Source organism: Schistocerca gregaria, chromosome 1, assembly GCF_023897955.1.
Source record: "Schistocerca gregaria isolate iqSchGreg1 chromosome 1, iqSchGreg1.2, whole genome shotgun sequence".
Taxonomy (NCBI): Eukaryota; Metazoa; Arthropoda; class Insecta; order Orthoptera; family Acrididae; genus Schistocerca; species Schistocerca gregaria.
This window is the reverse complement of record NC_064920.1, coordinates 1,150,250,845-1,150,270,353: the sequence shown is the minus strand read 5'-3', so window position 1 is coordinate 1,150,270,353 and position 19,509 is coordinate 1,150,250,845. Positions and strand designations below refer to the sequence as shown.

The window sequence follows — 19,509 nt, the reverse complement described above, 5'->3', positions numbered from 1 at the left end:
TTTAAAGGCACAACGCAACCGTCTCAAACATCATCGAGCAACCAGCATCGAAAATCATTGCCCCCTCCTCCACCCCCCCCCCCCCTTCCACGTCAGAAGAAGCTCCCCAAAAGTTTACTATACCTTATAAAATGTCAAAACGCCGGATAATCCGGAGCCATATTATGTTTCGTTGTTGTCAGTATCATACAAATAATTGTTTGCCGATTTTGCTTCGTAGTTTTTTTTGCTGTCGTTTGTTTTCGTATGAACCGGGTCATGTATAAAGCTTCGGGGATCATGTGGCAGTCTTGTGGAGGCTATGATGTACGGAGGATTAATCACTTAGTAGTTGAGAAGACATAATATCTTACCACGGATGTAACTCACATCCAGTCTTGTGAAGTGAACAACTAGAACGAATAGGCGCGAAACACAATCTTCAACGTCTCGAAGTCTAGAAACGTAACCGATCCACGTATTTCAGTTGAATGTGGGACAGTAGCAGGCAACTGAGTTTTTCGTATGTATAGTGAACTATTTAAATAAAGCTGTAAATGTAGCAGGTATAAAAGATGAGTGGTTGGGGGAGGGAGGGAGGAAGGTTACAGCATCCAGATAGCAGTTAAGTTGACAAAGCAGATCAACAGAATTGTATAGTCTATATCCGAAGCTACTCAGTCTGCACGTTAAGCGAGCTATGAATGAAACGAAGCAGAAATTTGTAAAGAGAATTAAAATTCACCGAAAAGAAATTAAAACTCTAAGGTTTTCCGATAACATTATAATTTTATCATAGGCGGCAAACAACTTCGAAGAGCAGCTGAAGGGAATGGATATCGTTTTGAAGAATTTTAAGGTGGACATTAACAAAAGTAAAACATAGGTAATGGAATGTAGTCGCATTAAATCAGGGGATTCTAAAGGAAGTAGGAAATTAGGTATTAAATGATACACGGAAAATGAGTTTGGTTATTTGAGCAGCCAAATAAGTGAATATCGCAGAAGTGGAGAGGATATAAGATGCAAATTGACAAGAAATGTAATCTGTAAGAAGAAAAAAAAAGGGAATTTTGTGACATCGAATATAAATTTTTAACGTTTTTGATGGTGGCTATTAACAGCCATCAGCTAACGTATAAAATGCATGTTTGCCCATCAGCTGCTTTTTTTATATAAAACCCAAATACCGACCAGTTTCAGTCACAGACCTAACATCATAAGTTAGGGTTAAAACAATTTAAGCCACATCACATCTGTCAATTACTTAAGTAATGACAGATGTGATGTTAAGGATTAAAATGTTTTAATCGTAATCCGCAAAGATGGTCTGTGACAGAAACTGACGATATTTGAGTTTTAAAATAAAAAGCAGCTGATTGTCAACACGCATTTTATAAATATAAATTTAAATGTTAAAAACCTTCCCTGAAGGCATTTGTTTGGATTGCAACCTCTTACGGAAGTGAATACAAGCTTTTGAAATGGAGAATGTTGAAAGTTAAATGCGTAGATAGACCAATTAATCAAATGAGGTGGTACTGAATCGAATTAGGAAAAAAAGAATTTATGGTACAAATTTATTAAAAGCAGGGATCGATTGATTGTATACATCAAGAAGCATCAAGGAATCGTCAGTTTTTCGCTTCACTCCACTAAATATGTTTAAATGGATACATGTTGTAGTAGTTACGTAGAGATTGAGAAATTTGCGCTGTGCAGACCAGCATGGTGAGCCGTAACATGCTAAACTTCGGACTGCAGGCCACAGTAACAACAACGAATAGTTTAAGTATGATTGATGTGTCTTATGAACAGCAGTCCACATCTTTAGAAAGTACGAGGCATTTGATTGTGATTCAGGTGATGTTGTTGTTGCGGTCTTCAGTCCAGAGACTGGTTTGATGCAGCTCTCAATGCAACTGTCTCCTGTGCGAGCTTCTTCATCTCCCAGTTCCCAGTGAAACCTACATCCTTCTGAATATGCTTAGTGTATTCATCTCTTGGTCTCCCTCCACGATTTTTACCCTCCACGCTGCCATCCAATACTAAATTGGTGAACCCTTGATGCCTCAGAACATGCCCTACCAACCGATCCCTTCTTCTAGTCAAACTGTACCACAAATTTCTCTTCTTTCCAATTCTATTCAATACCTCCTCATTAGTTATGTGATATACCCATCTAATCTTCAGCATTGTTCAGTAGCACCACATTTGGAATGCTTCTATTCTCTTCTTGTCTAAACTATTTATTGTCCACGTTTCACTTCCATACATGGCTACACTCCATACAGATACTTTCAGAAACAACTTCCTGTCACTGAAATATATACTCGATGTTAACAAATTTCTCTGCTTCAGAAACGCTTTCCTTGCCATTGCCAGTCTACATTTTATATCCTCTCTACTTCGACCAACGTGAATTATTTTGCTTCTCAAATAGCAAAACTCATCTACTACTTTAGTTGTCTCATTTCCTAATGTAATTCCCTCGGAATAACCCTATTTAATTCGACTACATTCTATTATCCTCATTTTGCTTTTGTTGATGTTCGTCTTATAACCACCTTTCCAGACACTGTCCATTCCATTCAACTGCTCTCACTTTACCTACTGTTGTCCTATTGACAGCGCTTTGATTCACAGCCACATGTTTGTCACGTTTTGGCGATTTACATAAATAGGGTGGTTTTTGGAGTGTTACAGCTTCAGGTAAGATGTCTGATGAGTTTACAAGCGGATTGAATTGGTCGTGTCCACTAATTTGGCAAATAAGAAACAAGGACTATACAAATAAAAGCTTAAAAAGGCGTAGCTTATGAGAAGTTAGACAAATAAAGGGGAAACTTTGACCAAAAAAACGAAATATCAAAATTTTTCATCAACACGTTACATATTATCATATTCACTTTCACGGATTAGGCTAACTGCCCGTTTCGCCCTCAAAGGTCATTATTGAACTCACTTCATTTAGGGTCTGCCGGGTTTCCTTCTTACTCTTGGCCTGTATTTCAACAGATGTTCCGTTAGTCTTTCTCCTGGTGTTCTGCTCTTTCCACCTCATTCTATATTTCTCTCCTTCAAATTCGTCTTTAGTTTTTTCATTCCTAATCCGATCTTGGCGGGTAAAGTCGTTCACCGTTCTTAGAAATCTCATTCCAACTGTCTGTTTCCTGACCTTATCCCTCTTAGTGACGTAGCGAGGTGGTGCAACGGTAGCACACGGGACTCGCATTCTGGAGGACGACGGTTCAAACCTATTTAGGTTTTTCGTGATTTCCTTGAATCGATTGAAGCAAACGCCCTGATGGTTCCTTGAAAGAGCACGGCCGACTTCCTTCCCCATCCTTCCCCAATCCGATGGGACCGATGACCTTTCTATTTGGTCCCCTCCCCCAAATCAACCAACCAGCCCTCTTTGTGAGAACCCAGCTTTCTCTCCCGTACAGCAGGAACGTCACAGGTTTAATTTCATAAAATTAATTTTTCTTTCCTTTCTAACTCCATTCTTTGTGGTTCTGTTAGTAGTGCCACATATAAAGTGACACTGGCGGTGTTTGTTGTCTATGCATTGATAATGCTTAATAATGAAAACTTTTATTGATTACAATGTTGGATTTAATGGGCTCGAACCGTTTAAATGCCATTTATTTTATTGAGGATTCCGTATTGCATACTAAGCCGAGCAGGTGAAATTTATGTATCGCTTCTTGTAATTTACTTTTATCATCAGATACAATAAACTGACCGTCAGCAAAACAGCGGGTGTTTATCGTTCCACAAAGTGAAATATGCATCCCTTCTAATTAAGACGTCTTCAGTGTATATGAATTAATTGCGGTGTTAGACACTCTGATTCATGGGTACCATATCTAAAATACTTGCACCTCGTTTAATAATTATTTTACTGTTTGTCTACATATATTCAGAACCTTGATGTGATTAGGATATCTTCATTCACTAGTTTGCTCCATAGTACTTCCCTGTTTACAAGACAGAAGGCTTTTGCATAGTGAAACAGCTTTCACTACAAGTACGTTCAGACAGTAGTCACAGTTAACAGCTGCTTCGTTGAGATCATTCAGTTTGATCAGTAAAGTAAGCCGACGAACGACGACAGATATATCTTTCCAGTTCAAAGATGTATCTGCGATCGTGAGCACCTAGGAACAGAGAAATCACCATGTGATCAAAATCGACAAATTGTTACAACTGACACCAGTCTCCCTTTGTGGCATTCCGAACATAAAATTGTCTGATTTATCGTCAATGAACATTGCCAGGAATCTCACCGAGAAGTATCTCACCTACCATATAGGCCGAAAAATCGTGTCGCGTCTGTATGATAGAGGTATTTATCGGAGGACCTGGACTGATTATTGGCACTACTACATCATTAAAACAGACTTAATGAATGTATGCACTGTATGTAATGAATGTATACAATATAGATGTATACGTATGTAACACTTGATGAAGGTCGTAAGCCTTGTTTCGGACGGCGAAACAAAGTCGCCAGTATATTTGCTTTCTGTATTAATAGTCCGGAAAGGTTAGTAAATTTGAGTAGTAGGAGGAAGGTAAATATTTTGTTCGGGTAGGAAAATCCTGTTCACATTTTCTTCGGATATGGGAATTAAGTTGTCTATTTATCGAGACATGTGTGATCCTGTGTGGGATCTCGATTTATTTCTGCTAAAATATTGCGCGTTTTTGGTGATTGTGCTTCTGCTTTGAGCCTAAAAAGTATCGCATTTTGTTTGGGTGCTCATCTGCGCTTACAACGGTTGCCCAGAAAGTGATACACCGCATTTTCTTTTTCTCAGCCGAAAACAAAGTTACGAATTCGAAACGTTACGTGCGTATTATTTGAAGTCTCCTGAGTGAGTGCGCCAAGTTTCCGTCACTTCCGACAATTAGCGTAGCTGCAGGACAGTTTCAAAATGGCTGCTGTAGGTGATGTACGTTACAAGAAAAGTGCCGTCATTGAATTTCTAACTGCAGAAAAAGGAACTGTGGGGAATATTCACAAATGCTTGTGCAAAGTCCCTGGAGCATCTACTGTCTACAGAAGTGCAGTTACTAGCTGGGCTCCACGATTTGCAGCGGTCGGGGAGAAAATCCACGTCTGTCAAACCTGGCAGCCCTCACCTAGCCACCTCGGACTTCCACTTGTTAGGGCCATTAAAGGATACCATTCGTGAAAGACATTTTGAGGACGATGAGGAGTTGATTTACACAGTGAAGCACAGCCACCGGTTACAAGGACAAGAATTGGTATCGACAGGGCATACACGCCCTTGTTTTACGCTGGAGGGAGGTCTCAAAATGGATTGGAGATTATGTGGAAAAATGGGATGTGTAGGTAAAACAGCATTTCTTCGTGTGTGTAATTCTCATTATGTTCAAGTTCAATAAGGAGTTGTCTAAGAAAACAAAGTGCATTAATTGCTGTGCAACCTTCGTATTTTTAGAAAAACAAATTTAGATCTACAGAAGACGACTAATAGGTTTCGAAATATGTCTCGGCAGATTTAAAAAAGAAATAACTTATCTACTGCAGAAGGCGGAGTTTCAAAAACCCAAATTTAGGGCAAAGGTAACGAAAGAAGTGAAATTGTGAAGGTGGGTCGTGAGATTTCCTGGACTACTCATTAGGTAAAACCATTGCTCGCAAAGGCAAGGTTCCGAGACCGAGTTCCTGTTCGGCACATGTCGAGAAGTTTCAGGGTTAACGTAGTCAGCTCTGTAGTGGCGTAAAATCTCACCGCCACCACAATGGGGTTCCGGAGGTCACGTTGTGGCTGGCACAGACCACCACTGGTAGTCGCCGCTAATCAGAACCCGCGTGACCAAGCAAGACTTCGTAGGACCGTGCACGACCACTCCACCTCGGCACTTGTCGTTGCATTAGTATCTTCAACGTTTCCGGCCGTGCTGTTCCAATTTGATAGAATTATGAAATCTGCTTGTGCTTCACTGACCGTGCTAATGGCTGTTAAGTTTCCCATGCGGAGCTCAACTCTTTATAACTATTACACCAGCATGTTGGCCATGCGAACCGGACGATTCCCAAGTGATTAGGCTGACTCGGGTTGCATGCCGAATTTTTACTTTGTACATTGTATGTTGTTCTTTTAATAAAAAATTGTTTCAACAGAACTTACTACATCAACTGCGGCGAGGCAGGTATTATTGTTATAAATATTTGTTTGAATGTGTGTTCCCTCAGTTCATTTTCAACTCGCCATAAAAGTGCGATGTATGCTGTTTAACTTCCTAGCTCACAGGAAGGAACGATAATATACTGTTGCATTAAAATTTATTGACAAGGCCGCAGATGATGACTTAAGAGCTGCAATAGGAAACAGTGTGTTCTCAGATAGTTCATACATCATTGTAGAATATGCAAAGTTCTTACTCAGAATAACGCAAAATAAAATCTATAATAAACCGGTCACCCCGTGATGTAAAGAAAGAGAAAGAGTAAAACTCTGACGAAGATAGTGCAGTGCTCAGCACAGTGGACTGGCATTCGGGAGGACGACGGTTCAAATCCGCGTCCGAACATTCTGATTAAGATTTTCCACGATTTCTCTAAATCGTTCCAAGCAAATCTCGGAATGGTTCCGTTGAAAGGACACGGTCCATTTCCTTTCCCATCCTTGAAACAATCCAAGATTGTGTCCCGTCTCTAATGTTTCCGATATCGACGGGACTATAACTCTAATCTTTCTTTTTTCCCTTTTTAAAAACAAAATACTTTTTTCTTCTTAATTTTCGCTTTGGCCTAGGATACAAATGCATTCTCTGCGTTTCTCCGTCAACCATTTCTGTTCCTGCCTTTCGTGGTCCCTCGTTACTCAGGCCTATCGCCTCCGTGTCCCTGCTGATATCTTAGGTCCATCTTGTTTGTGTCCTTCTGAGGCCCCTTCTGCGCTCCACGAATCATAAGTATGCTATTCGCGATAGTTTTTCTTCTTCAATTATATTTCATGCCCACATCAATCTGTTTTTCCTCCGTACTTGGCCAATATCAGCTTGTAAGTAAAGTTCTGCCAGTTCCTGCTTTTTTAGTATCCTCCATTCATGTGATTGGATGTCCCTCTTGAGGACAAATATTTTTCTTGATATCTTTCTCTCGAAGACTAGCAATTTTTTACATCTAGTGTGCTTAATGTAAATGTTTAATACCCATGTAGAACTACTGGCAGAATTAGGGACAGTTATACTCTGATTTTAAAACATCTCGAAACTGATGTACTCCACAGCACGTTCCGCAAGCCACAATATACTCCATTTACTGCTGTGATCCTTGTCTCAATTACGATTTTCTTCCATTCTCTTTTCTCTAAAAATGCATCCCAAGTATTTAAATTTGTCTGTTCTTTTGAAAGTGACTTCATCAGCTGTCAGTGAGGTGCTATCACTGGGCGCCATACTCACGACCACGTACTCGATTTCTTGTTATTGACTTATAACGTTGCTTTCTTTGCAATATTTCTGTAACAAAAGCCTCTTTGTTACCACTTCTTAGAATAATACTATCCTGAGGATATTTTCGTTCTGTTGTTGCAACTACATGAACTGCGCTTTTTTTCACCAGACGCGTTTCGCTTTATTGATTGGTTCAATTGGCTCTGAGCACTATGAGCTAGAACTTAGAACTACTTAAACCTAACTAACCTAAGGACATCACACACATCCATGCCCGAGGCAGGATTCGAATCTGCGACCGTAGCAGTCACACGGCTCCGGACTGCGCGCCTAGAACCGCGAGACCACCGCGGCCGGCGCTTTATTGAGGTAAAGCATCAGCAGTGGTCAGTAATTTAAGTTATTTAATTCACTCTGGTCTGTGTGAATACATTTACCAGTCACTTGCAGACATCAAAAATAACGTTGGTAAAAACTACACAGACAGCTCTGTCCATGACCATGGAACAAGAACTAGACTCAACTTACATTTACCAAGAAAAAATAAACATAAAACTCAAAGACCATTTTCTAGCGAGGAATAGAACTGTACAATAAATTACCAAAAGAGAGTACCAAAAATACACTTATTTAAAAAGGCAGCTAAGAAGTACCAATTTTGCGATACATTTTATACACTGAAGGATTACATAGGTAACACAGAGTAGGGGTTTTGTAAAAAAACAATAATAATGAATATAAAACAGCCAACATTCCACACAACAACTTCACGCTATGTTTCATTCTTTCTTCTTTCCTTTTCTAGAAAAACTTATCCCCAAGCTATGCATAGCACACTACTAACACCTCTTCCTGAACTCAACATCTCACTCATTATGAAGGGGTGCTGACTCAGTTTTTCACGATAGTTAATGGGAAGTGGCGGTACAGAAAATGGCCCAGAGATCACCAGGGTGTGTGGGTTTGTGTGCGTAGTGAGTTAAGTGTTATGAAACAATCTGTGTATTGTGCATGCAATGACAGAGAGTGTGGCATTACATTACTTAATAAGTTATTTGTTAAAAGCGTATTGTATACCAGGAGCAAATCTAATAACTGTCTCTAACTAGAAATCTGTAAATGTGCATGTATACGAATTAGCTTACTTTAAATTGTTCTAACCTTGTAATACTTTGATATGTCCTATATCCTTGTAAAAAGAGATCTACGGATTAATTAAGCTACTACTACTACTAATACTACAACTACTACTACTTGTAGTCTAATTTTTAGCCTGTAGAACTACGCGCTTCCCACGTTTTACACAGCACACTTTTCCACGCAACACTTTTTTCTGTTTATTTCCATACTTCTACGTTAAGTGAGTATTGTGGTTTTTGTTTTGCAATGTTACCAACATAACATTACCACTAGTTTGTCTTTAACCTTTACTGTTTTGTTCTTTGTATTTTAGTTAATTGTAAGTGTGTAATTCTATTTAACTATGTTGCCATGCATTTATGTACTGTGCAAGAGTAATGAAGGAGTGCCGTAGTGATTTTTTTCGGGGAAACGATGGTGAGTGGACATAAATGTAGAGTAGTTTCATGGAGAGTGAATTGGAGGAGAAGGTGAGGAGCACGAAGTGGAATGAAATTGGGAGGGGGGGGGGGGGATTCTTTGTCTTCAATTATTTCGCCATCTAGCAACAGCTTGTTTCGTGTCATTACTTTGGAGAAAGAAGAGGTTTCTGTCTTTACTAATTCTTATGATGATCATACCTTTTTCAATATTGCTTGCTTTATGGTATTCTTGTTTTAGATGATCTGCAAATTTCTGCCCCATGTGTCTTATATTAAATCACTTGGCGCAGCGGCATTACGTCGCTTCGGGTGTTTTTAATCGTTAATGAGACTCAGCCTGTGTATTATGGGAGCGGTCAACATACAAAATGCTTTCTTTACTATCTGACAATGCTGAAGATAAACTAGTTCTTCGGGCAGGAATGCACTTGTTAGCACTGGAATCGTGTCCCCAAATTTCAAATTCAGCGCTTCATACAACTCTGTCTTCTCTACGGGTTCACAGTGCCGCAGCACTCGGCGGCTGCGAAATCTCAACCACCACTGAGCATCGCCGCAATCTGAATCATTCACCCCTTCCGGCAGTTTGCCCCCGAGAAGTAGGCAGCGCGAGCTCTGTGGTTAACACCGGGACGTCCAGCGCACGCCGACCGCAGCGCAAACCGCACAGTAGCTTATACGAGCGGTGCCGCGTTCAGTTGCGGTCCGGAACCGCCTGATGACGCACGCAGTAGCGGCAGGTGTAATGCGGGGGCAGTAAAGCCACCCCGCGGGGCGGCGCCGCCCATTCCGCCGGCGCTAAAGCTTTTATACGTGCCGCGCGCGCGGCGCCGTGTTTACAGACGCCGTAAAAGAGCAGGTGACCGGCGCGCCGCCCCTTTACAACGGAGCGCAGCCCGCATCGGATCGCGGCCTCTCCATAATAGATTATCGGCGTCGAGATGGCGCCGGCGTGCGCTCCTCGCAAATGAAACGGCACGCCCGCTTTCTCGGAAGGCCCGCCGTCGAGATACCGTCCGTGAGGCGGAATCGCTTCGTAGAGCGTGGGCGCTACCTAAAGGGGAAGGCGGCGATGGCCATGGTGATAACTCGGCGTCTGCGGGTGACCGCAGTATATCGCAGGTCCCTGGCGCGGTCGCCACTTCCGGCAGTAGATGGACGCCTGGAGTGCCGCAACCCGCGCTGCCGGCTCCTGCGGCTTCAGAGGGAGCGGGCCAGCCTACGCTGTTACTAAAACTCAACAACGTGGCAAAGTGCGACATCGTTTGACGCTTTCTCTACAGAATACTAAAATGCCCAACAGGTCAGATGTCTTAATAGACGTTGCTCTATTAGCAGTTTCGCAACATTTCTTGTTCTTATTTCATGTAGACAACGTACTTTCTGCAACCTTCTAAGAAAGCGTGCTGACAAGTAATGCCTCCGAATTTTTCATATGAAAACTCTTAAAGCTTTTTAAGTAAAACAAACATTATTAACTTTCCACACTTTTGTTATTCATGTCTACTCACGGTAAGTCCGGGACAGTTGGACCACTTTATTCCTTCAGCAAAATAATTGTGTTTGTTCGTCTTATTTTACTTCTGGCAGCATTTTCGTGGAGTCTGTAATATAAACTTACTGAAGGGGGGTAGGACGTCAAACGGGCCGACATGGAGCAGGAGAGCCATCACAGGACATTTTAATTTCCAGTGTCTATAGTTTTACAAATAAATTCATAAAACTTTGTCAGCATCACCACGAAAGATTAGAATTCACAACTATTGCAGTGAAAGTTCGAAAACATAACAAAATATTTTTTTACGTGTGAATTTTCAGCAGTTTTTCACTTACTAATGGTTGTATTTGTTGCTATAGGTACACTTTTATTCATAAGTTAGAGAGGTTCTTCGATGAATATTGCACATCATACATACCATACTCACAGGTGTATGAAACTCTAGAATTTATTTAATTTGTGAAAAAACGAATGAACTGTTATATTTCAAACTTCACGTTTAGGAAAAACACAAATTTTGTAGTTAATTACCTGAATTTTTAACCACAGTTTTTAATAGATTTCGAAAATTCTAGAGATTCATACACCTTTATGTATGGTTTGTATGCTGCGCACAATTCATCGAAGAATCTCTCTTACTTATGAAGAAAAGTGTACCTATGGCAACAAATACTGCCTTTAGTAAGTGACAAAAATGATGAAATTTCACATGTAAAAAAAATTATTTCGTTATGTTTTCGAGCTTCCACTGCTATGAGTGTGAATTCTGAATCTTTCCTGGTCATGCTGACAAAGTTTTATGATTTTTTTTTTGTAAACGCATAGACAGTGGAAATTAAAATGTCCTATGGTGCCTCTCCTGCTCCAAGTCGGTCCGTTTTAGGTTCTACCCCACTTAAAGTATATTTCTGATTCACTGCCACATAAAATACAAGATATATAAAATGGAAATTTACATTGCTAGTCCATCTCACCCATATATCTATGGCTGAAATGGACCAGTCTACTGGGAGAGATAGATCGTATAAAATGGCTATACATGAAGACAAGAGTCAATCACAATTACATATTTTTGTTTAGAATATGTTGTAATGTATACAGAATTATGCTATTAGATATTTTAGCCGCAAACAGTTTTATCAGTTTATTATAAATTTTGATTAATTATTGGCCTTTATAATGAGTTGTTGGTGTTGTTCAACCATTAGCCTGGTTTTCTCTCACCACAGAAATTAAACATATTACCAATTAATATTGACTATCGCGAACAGGCAACATCCCTAATCGAATTGTAATTTTTATTAGTTTCACTATAGATTTCACCGCAGTCAACACTATCATCCTCATCTCATTCATCAAATTTATTTTCGTGATCTCCTACACTGTGCCTGCTCCTCAGGAACTTGGTGAGCTATAGGGATTATTTTTCTTATCCCTCTTTTTCTTTACAGTTTCAATATTTTCGGCAGAGCTTAGTTCTTTGGACACAGTTGCTGCCTTCCTCTTAAAATTCATGACTTAATCAATACAAAGAACAGCTGATACTTCTTCCAAATATTTTGTCTCTGTCGGCTTAGGTGCAGTTAGTTTTGATGTGGTAGTCTTGAAAGTTTTAGATTTAAAGGGGTAGACCTTTTATCTCTACCCTCTACCCTGTATTGATTTTTCTCCAGAACTAACAAAAAATTGTCGTCAACACCTGTACCATTTTTGCTCACAAAAGAGCTTTCTTACTAATAGCGCGTAATAGCTGTACGGGAGACAAAGACTGGAACACATCCAGCAAAGAACTGAGGACGTGTGTTGCAAGTGCTACTCTGAGATAGAGAGATTGACACAACAAAGAAATTCGTGTTGGGCTGTATCAGACCAGTCAAAAGACATAAAGACACACACACACACACACACACACACACACACACACACACACACACACAGAGAGAGAGAGAGAGAGAGAGAGAGAGAGAGCAGGGTCCGAAGTTGTGTCAGTGAAGTAATTTGACTTCTCCAAAAAACAGCTTTTTTGGTGTGCTTCAGATCAGTAGGTCTATTGGTAATCTTTGAAATGGTTGTCTGGCCTCCGTACAATATTCTGCTCTACCATTTGTTGTCACAGACATTTCTTCTGACAAATAAGTATAATCTGAGGCTGCAGCCACCTTCAGTGAGATTATTGCACATGTTGAAATGGTTCCGATGGCTCTGAGCACTATGGGACTTAACATCTGAGGTCATCAGTGCCCTAGAACTACTTAAACCTAACTAACTAAGGACATCGCAAACATCCATGCTGGAGGCCGGATTCGAACCTGCGCGGTTCCAGACTGAAGCGCCTAGAACCGCTCGGCCACAACGGCCGGCTATTGCGCATGTCTTGAAGCTATAATTCATTATGCTCCATCTCCATCTCACATTAGAACCAAGTAGTTAAAAGAGATCTCCCAAACAACATTAGTCCATCTCTCAAAATTTTCTGGGTGAGATGGACCACCCCGATGTTTGTCTGTAGGCAGCGAACGCGGTGACCATTTTAGGTTAATTTCATGTCTACACATTTGTCAAGCTTGCAATAAAAAGGAAAACTGCACCAATATTGTGCAAACTAAGCTCTAATACTAAAATGATGTAACTACACTATAAAACTTTTCAGCTTATGAGAACAGAGGACTTGATCTTTATTCAAAGGTAACACTTCTGCACCACATTTGTTCACAAAACAGCTTTCTTGCAAGTAGCTGGAGCAATTAGCTATCCAGCCACGTATATGTGAAGTGTGCCTCCGGTCCGTCTCACTCGGTGACCCAGCTCTCACTGAGTTAACAATATTTATTTCTCAACTTCGTTACCATGGTGATATAAACATTTCTCCGAAACAGAGACCAGTTCTTTGATACCATCACTGAGGAGCAATTGACTTTGTTGATGTAACCAGAAACTGACCTCTACATCTCTGTCAAAGTGATGTCGTTGAACGTGTTCTTTAAATTTTGGAAACAGTCAAAACCGGATGGGACCATGTCGGAACTGTACTGAGGACTGTCGATGACAGTGAATGCTAGGCATCGGATTGCTCCATATTTTTCAGCGCTTGTCTGCAATCTGGCATTCGCATGATAAGGAAATAGTGCTCCATTTATGGACTAACTGTTCGATTTCGAAACTCGATTAATGGACGCGCTTCCCCACGCTCCGACATGGTTACGTAACACAACGCCATGTTACAGACACAGTTCCGAGTCCTCTAGCGGCAAAGGACTGCAAATACGTAGGCAAGAAGAATAAACATGAAGAATTTTAATAACTTTCGTTTTATGTGAGACGCAACATGTGAAGGTTGATGAGTGTGGACGGGTTACTCCTGTAACCGAAATTGGAGATCTGAAGATGGTTCTAGAGGAACTGGTCATGTGAATAAATATTTTTGAAATCAAGACGGGTTGTAAGGAACATTGTATAACTAGTGATTACGGTATCCCTGCAGGCATTATGTCTGTTTTTGCAAAGAACACAAGTGGGCCTGCGGCTCTGGAAGACCATAATGCCCGCATCTCGTGGTCGTGCGGTAGCGTTCTCGCTTCCCACACCCGGGTTCCCGGGTTCGGTTCCCGGCGGGGTCAGGGATTTTCTCTGCCTCGTGATGGCTGGGTGTTGTGTGATGTTTAGTTTAAGTAGTTCTGAGTTTTAGGGGACTGATGACCATAGATGTTAAGTCCCATAGTACTCAGAGCCATTTGAACCATTGAAGACCATAACGATGATCTTTCGTTGAATGGTTCGCACGCTGAAATTTGTTGATGGCCCAACATAGAAATCCGCATCAATTTGCAGAAGGGTTGTTCTTCTGTCACTTTGAATCTCTCCCTTCAATCGTCCCTTTCTTGCAATATCTTTTTCCGTCCGCAGCGATGTCGGGGTTTGGTGTTTTACCGGATTCCTGATGTCCACGGTACATTCGTGAAATGGTCGCACGGAAAAATCCCCACTTCATCGCTACCTCGGACATGATGGGTCGCATTGGTTGTGCCCCAACAATGACACCAGGTTCAGACTCACTTTAATCTTGATAACCTGCCACTGTAGAAGCAATAACCGATCTAACAACTGCGTCAATATGTCTCATATAGGCTTTCCCGACCGTTGCGCCGTATTCTGTCTGGTTACATATCTCTGTATTTGAATACGCTTGCCTATACCAGATTCTTTGGCGCTTCAGTGTAAATGTCGTATAATGTAAAGACAGTCATGTCAAAAGTACAGGCATGGCCAAATTCGAAGACAGGGTCGCCAATGAAGTGGAGCACTTAGAAATAAAAGTACGTTTACTACCGACACCAACGTACAGCCAGAACAGAACTGCACTCGTGGGCAGACAGTGCAGCTATTTGTAGAAGCAGTGAATATTCCAAAATATTCGCGTATTTAATAAGCCTTCCAAATATGCAATATCATAAGGTTCCGCGGTCGTAGTCATTTTTGCAGCGGTCGAAACGTTGGTTTTTCCAGTATAGCTTTTTTTTTCTTTTTTTACATTACGATGCTGTACAATACTCAGCTAGCTCTTTTGTCAAACTTCCAAAGACCTTCAGTACTAAAAAAACTACTAGTGTTCACATTTGGACTAGCGAGCGACACAGCACGCCAGAACGTTAACATCTGGTGCACCACAGCTCGGAGAATTACTTCCTCTCCTCGAAAAACAGCGACCTGCTGTTTCAGAAAGATCTAGGTGTTGTCAGTGGTCGTCTGTATGGCTTCACTGTCGGATCCTTGCGTTCTGGGTTCTGGTCGTGCTGTTACATCATCTTCACTATGATGAGCATCGAACCTTCGTATTCGTCGAGTGTACCCTCCATTGCCTTGAGCCTTACATCGCCTATCTGGGTCTCTGTTCCGTAGTCAGGCTTCATGTGGGGGACACAGAAGACGTCTCTACGCTGTTGTCTTCTTGATGAAGGGTCATAGTCCTCGACTTGATATGTGACTTCGGACATACGTTGAAGGATACAATATGCCCCCAAGTATCGCTTCAGTATCTTCCCTGACAATCACGTTTTCTGCAAGAGCGTAAATATCCAAACTGAGTCTCCCTGAGTATATCCCACAAATTTCTGCTTGGCATTGTGGGCGGGTTTTCGTAGTGTGAGTGATGTCATATTGTGAAATTACCTCTGATATAGTCTCGACTGGAAAACTTTTCCACAGAGAACATAACACGCGGTGCCCGTGCTTCAAAATGACTTTTTCTGCATGGAAATTTGCGATATTCCGAGCTTCGGTGATCGCCACAGATTTTGTGACAGCATAGCAAGTGAAGTGGTCAGTTCTGACCTTGTTACATGTAGCAGTACTGTCAAACATCGTGTTGGGTACGGTAAAGACAGTCCTTGGTTAAAAATTACAACATTACTGTTCTTTTATTATAGCTGAGCGCGTGCTTTATGCTACTAAGGCAGAGAAACTGTACAGAAACAAGAAGGATGTTTCCTCGTCTTGATGCGGAGGTTTAGCAAACGAAAAGTTTCAACTCAGGGTGACAGAACTGCAGTAAAGCTCGCACAGACGAAGCCGCTGATGTTATTGTTCTCGTTTCTGTCGCAATGATTAGCGCGGTGTCTAAGTGACTAAAACACTATAACACATTTTTGATAAGGTGTTGATAAGAGAAAGGCGATTACCGAATACAAAACACATGATAATATTAAAAAAAAGAGTACTACTGCTCGTATCTTTATAACTAACAAAACTGCAAGAAAGGCTATACTTTAGTAACATTTAGTACCTTTTTTATTCTGGTTCTCGACAAAAGCCGGCCGGGATGGTCGAGCGGTTCTAGGCGCTACAATCTGGAACCGCGCGACCGCTACGATCGCAGGTTCGAATCCTGCCTCGGTCATGGATGTGTGTCATGTCTTTAGGTTACTTAGGTTTAAGTAGTTCTTAATTGTAGGGGACTGATGACCTCAGACGATAAGTCCCATAGCGCTCAGAGCCACCTGAACCATTTTGTTCTGGACAAAAAGATATCTGGAGTTGTCAAGTACGGAGCTATCCCTGCAAGCATGTGTACGGTTCATGGCGGAGAATATATTTGTTAACATTATCGATTTATTGTCCTATTCCAATACGTCTACATCTACATCATACTCCGCAAGCCACCTGACGATGTGTGGCGGAGGGTACCCTGAATATCTCTATCTGTTTTCTCTTCTATTCCAGTCTCGTATTGTTTGTGGAAAGAAGGACTGTCGGTATGCCGCTGTGTGGGCTTTAATCTGTCTGATTTTATCCTCATGGTATCTTCGCGAGATATATGTAGGAGGGAGCAATATACTGTTTGACTCCTCGGTGAAGGTATGTTCTCGAAACTTCAACAAATTCCCGTACCGAGCTACTGAGCGTCTCTCGTGCAGAGTCTTCCACTGGAGTGCATCTATCATCTCCGTTGTCTACATTGAGACTGAATTGCCATTCCCTGCACCATGCGTCAATTCGCTGCATTTTAGTACAGTTTTCCACTGTGTATCGAGCGGGAGGAAAATGTCAGTATGTACACTGATCAAGTCACAACATTATTCCCACATGCGTAATAGGCGTTATGTCCACTTTTGGCACGGATAGCAGCGGCAACGCGTCATGGCATGAAAGCAATGAGGCCTTGGTAGTTCGCTTGAGGGATTTGGCACCATATCTGCACACACAGATGTCGTAATTCCCGTCACGTTTAATAACCTCTCAGACGTGTTCGAGCGGATTCAGATCTGGCGAGTGTGTGTGTGGGAGGGGGGGTGGGGGGGTGAGGTGCGAGGTGTATTCACCATAGTGTTCCTCGAACTGCTCCATCACGCTCCTGCCCTTGTGACATGGCGCATTATCTTGTTGATAAATGCCGCGACCGTCGGGAAACTTTATCGTCGTGGAGGGGTCTATGTGGTCTGCAGCAGTGTACGATATCCTTGGAAGTCACTGTGCCTTGCACAAGCTTCACTGGACCCACGGATGCCCCCATGAATGTTCCACAGAGCATAATGTAGCCCCCGCCAACTTGTCTCCGCCCTGCAGTAAAGGTGTCAAGGAACTGTTCCCCTGTATGTCGATAGATCCCATCGGAATGATAATGAAAGTATCAGGATTCATCAGACAGTGCAGCCCTCTGCCTCTGTACCAACGTCCAGTGCCGATGGTCAAGTGCCTATTTCAGTCGTAGCTGCTCATTTCGTGGTCTCAACATTGGCACATGCATGAGGCGCTGGTTGCGAAAGCCCATCGTTAGTAGTGTTTGGCGCACCGTATGTTCAGACAAGTTTCTACTCAGCCGAGCACCGCAATTTTATGTTAGTTCCGCCACCGTTCACCGCCTTTCCTGTTTTACAACTATGCCCAGCGTTGATTATGTCCAGCCTTGTATTAACGTCCATAGGTAAAAAGATATGTACAAGTGTAATTTCGATTTATAATAAATTGTGGTGCTTTAATCCGACTTTCAATGAAAAGTGTTAACCCCATTTATAGAGATATCAAGGAAATGCTAGCATTGCAAGCCCCCCCCCCCCCCCCCCCCCACACTGAAAATGTTGCTCTTAAGACGATAAAACGAATTATAAATCCAATGAGTAGTTTTCTTTGACCGTGGTGGGTATCTTTTATGCAGATTGACGATCCTAGCGCTAGGCCCCAGTCCTTTCTGATGCGCCGACGACACTTGTATGTGGTGACTGTATGAAATTCATCCCGAGTCCTCCGTTCTAGATAAGGGAAAATCACACTGATAGGGCAGTCGTGAGCAGAATCCACGTTATTTGGTGAAAGTGTAGGCCCTGTCATTCCCAATTCCTTTTAATGGGCGACGCATCTCTTTTACATAGCGACCCTGTTCCAGGATCCTACAGCTAGGAATCTTCTCATACTCCATAAGTACGGATAAGCTAAATGTAATTAATTTTAATTTAATTATTCTTTTCAGCAGGTATTGGGTTTTGCATTTCTGCTTGCAGTCTTGTCGTGCTGTATTGGGTGCAGCGCTGCACTCTTTTGATTTATGTTTTTCTGTGTATTTTCGAGAGAAATATAAAGTTTTGTTGGCAAATTGCTATTAGGTTAGCGTGCTTGAATTTTTCGGCGCGTCTGTAATTAGTGGGATCCAGTGGTTTTTCAGTCAGTAGGCAGCCACGGTAGGCCCCGGTAGTTAACCATGAGTATTACCACCAGCTCAGTGGAGCCTCCGGGCCATCTCAGTCCGCCCTCGATCAAACTCAGATAGACCACGCGCCTTCCCAATTCTCCACGCTGACAGCATGCTCACTGATTTTACATGCCTAGTGCGGTGATTCGCGCTGCTATTGCCTTGACGGATTTATATCGACAGCAGGTGGGTGGTCATAAACTTCTGGCTGGTCAGTGCATGTCTCTGTACAGGCCGTTACATGGCCTATCCCATTCTTATCATTCTTACCCAGGATGTACCATAATGGCGGTCACAGCAAGGACCTGACGCCTGACGCCGTCGTCTAGCTATATGTGTGGCAGTCTTTCCATGGTTTATCAAACACGGTTTCTCTTGAACTACATCTTCTTGCAAGGATTTGAGTTCCCTGAGCAGCTCTGCTATATTTTTGTATGGGCTAAACCTACGCCACACTATCCTAGCAATACGCCCCTGAATTTGCTACCATATCTGCCTGATAAGGATTCTAGATACTGGAACAACACTACGGAACTCTTCAGGGATTTGCTTAGTTCACCCACAGCCCTTCAAACATAGCCAGGTCTTCGACTCCATATCGTTTTACATGGTATCTGATTTCACATTGCTTCCCAATATTACGTTTAAATGCTTATGTGATGTCAAACGCTCAAGATGTTCATCAAACACCCCTCCCCAAGCCCCTTACACCCTCTGTCTCTCTCTTTACGTCCTAACTACGTTGATGTCAGTGACAACGACCTACCACAAAATTCCACACTTTAAAATCTGCAATTATTTCAGAGTGCGTACAGTTCTAGTTCTAATCACCAGATCGTTTGTATTATTTTTCC

General features: G+C 42.0%; 1 protein-coding gene across 1 annotated transcript in view; it reads left to right on the top strand.

Moving 5' to 3' along the window:
* Nucleotides 1-19,509, top strand: part of LOC126316475 (uncharacterized) — a 223,209-nt gene that overhangs the window by 87,647 nt on the left and 116,053 nt on the right. The window lies entirely within an intron of this gene.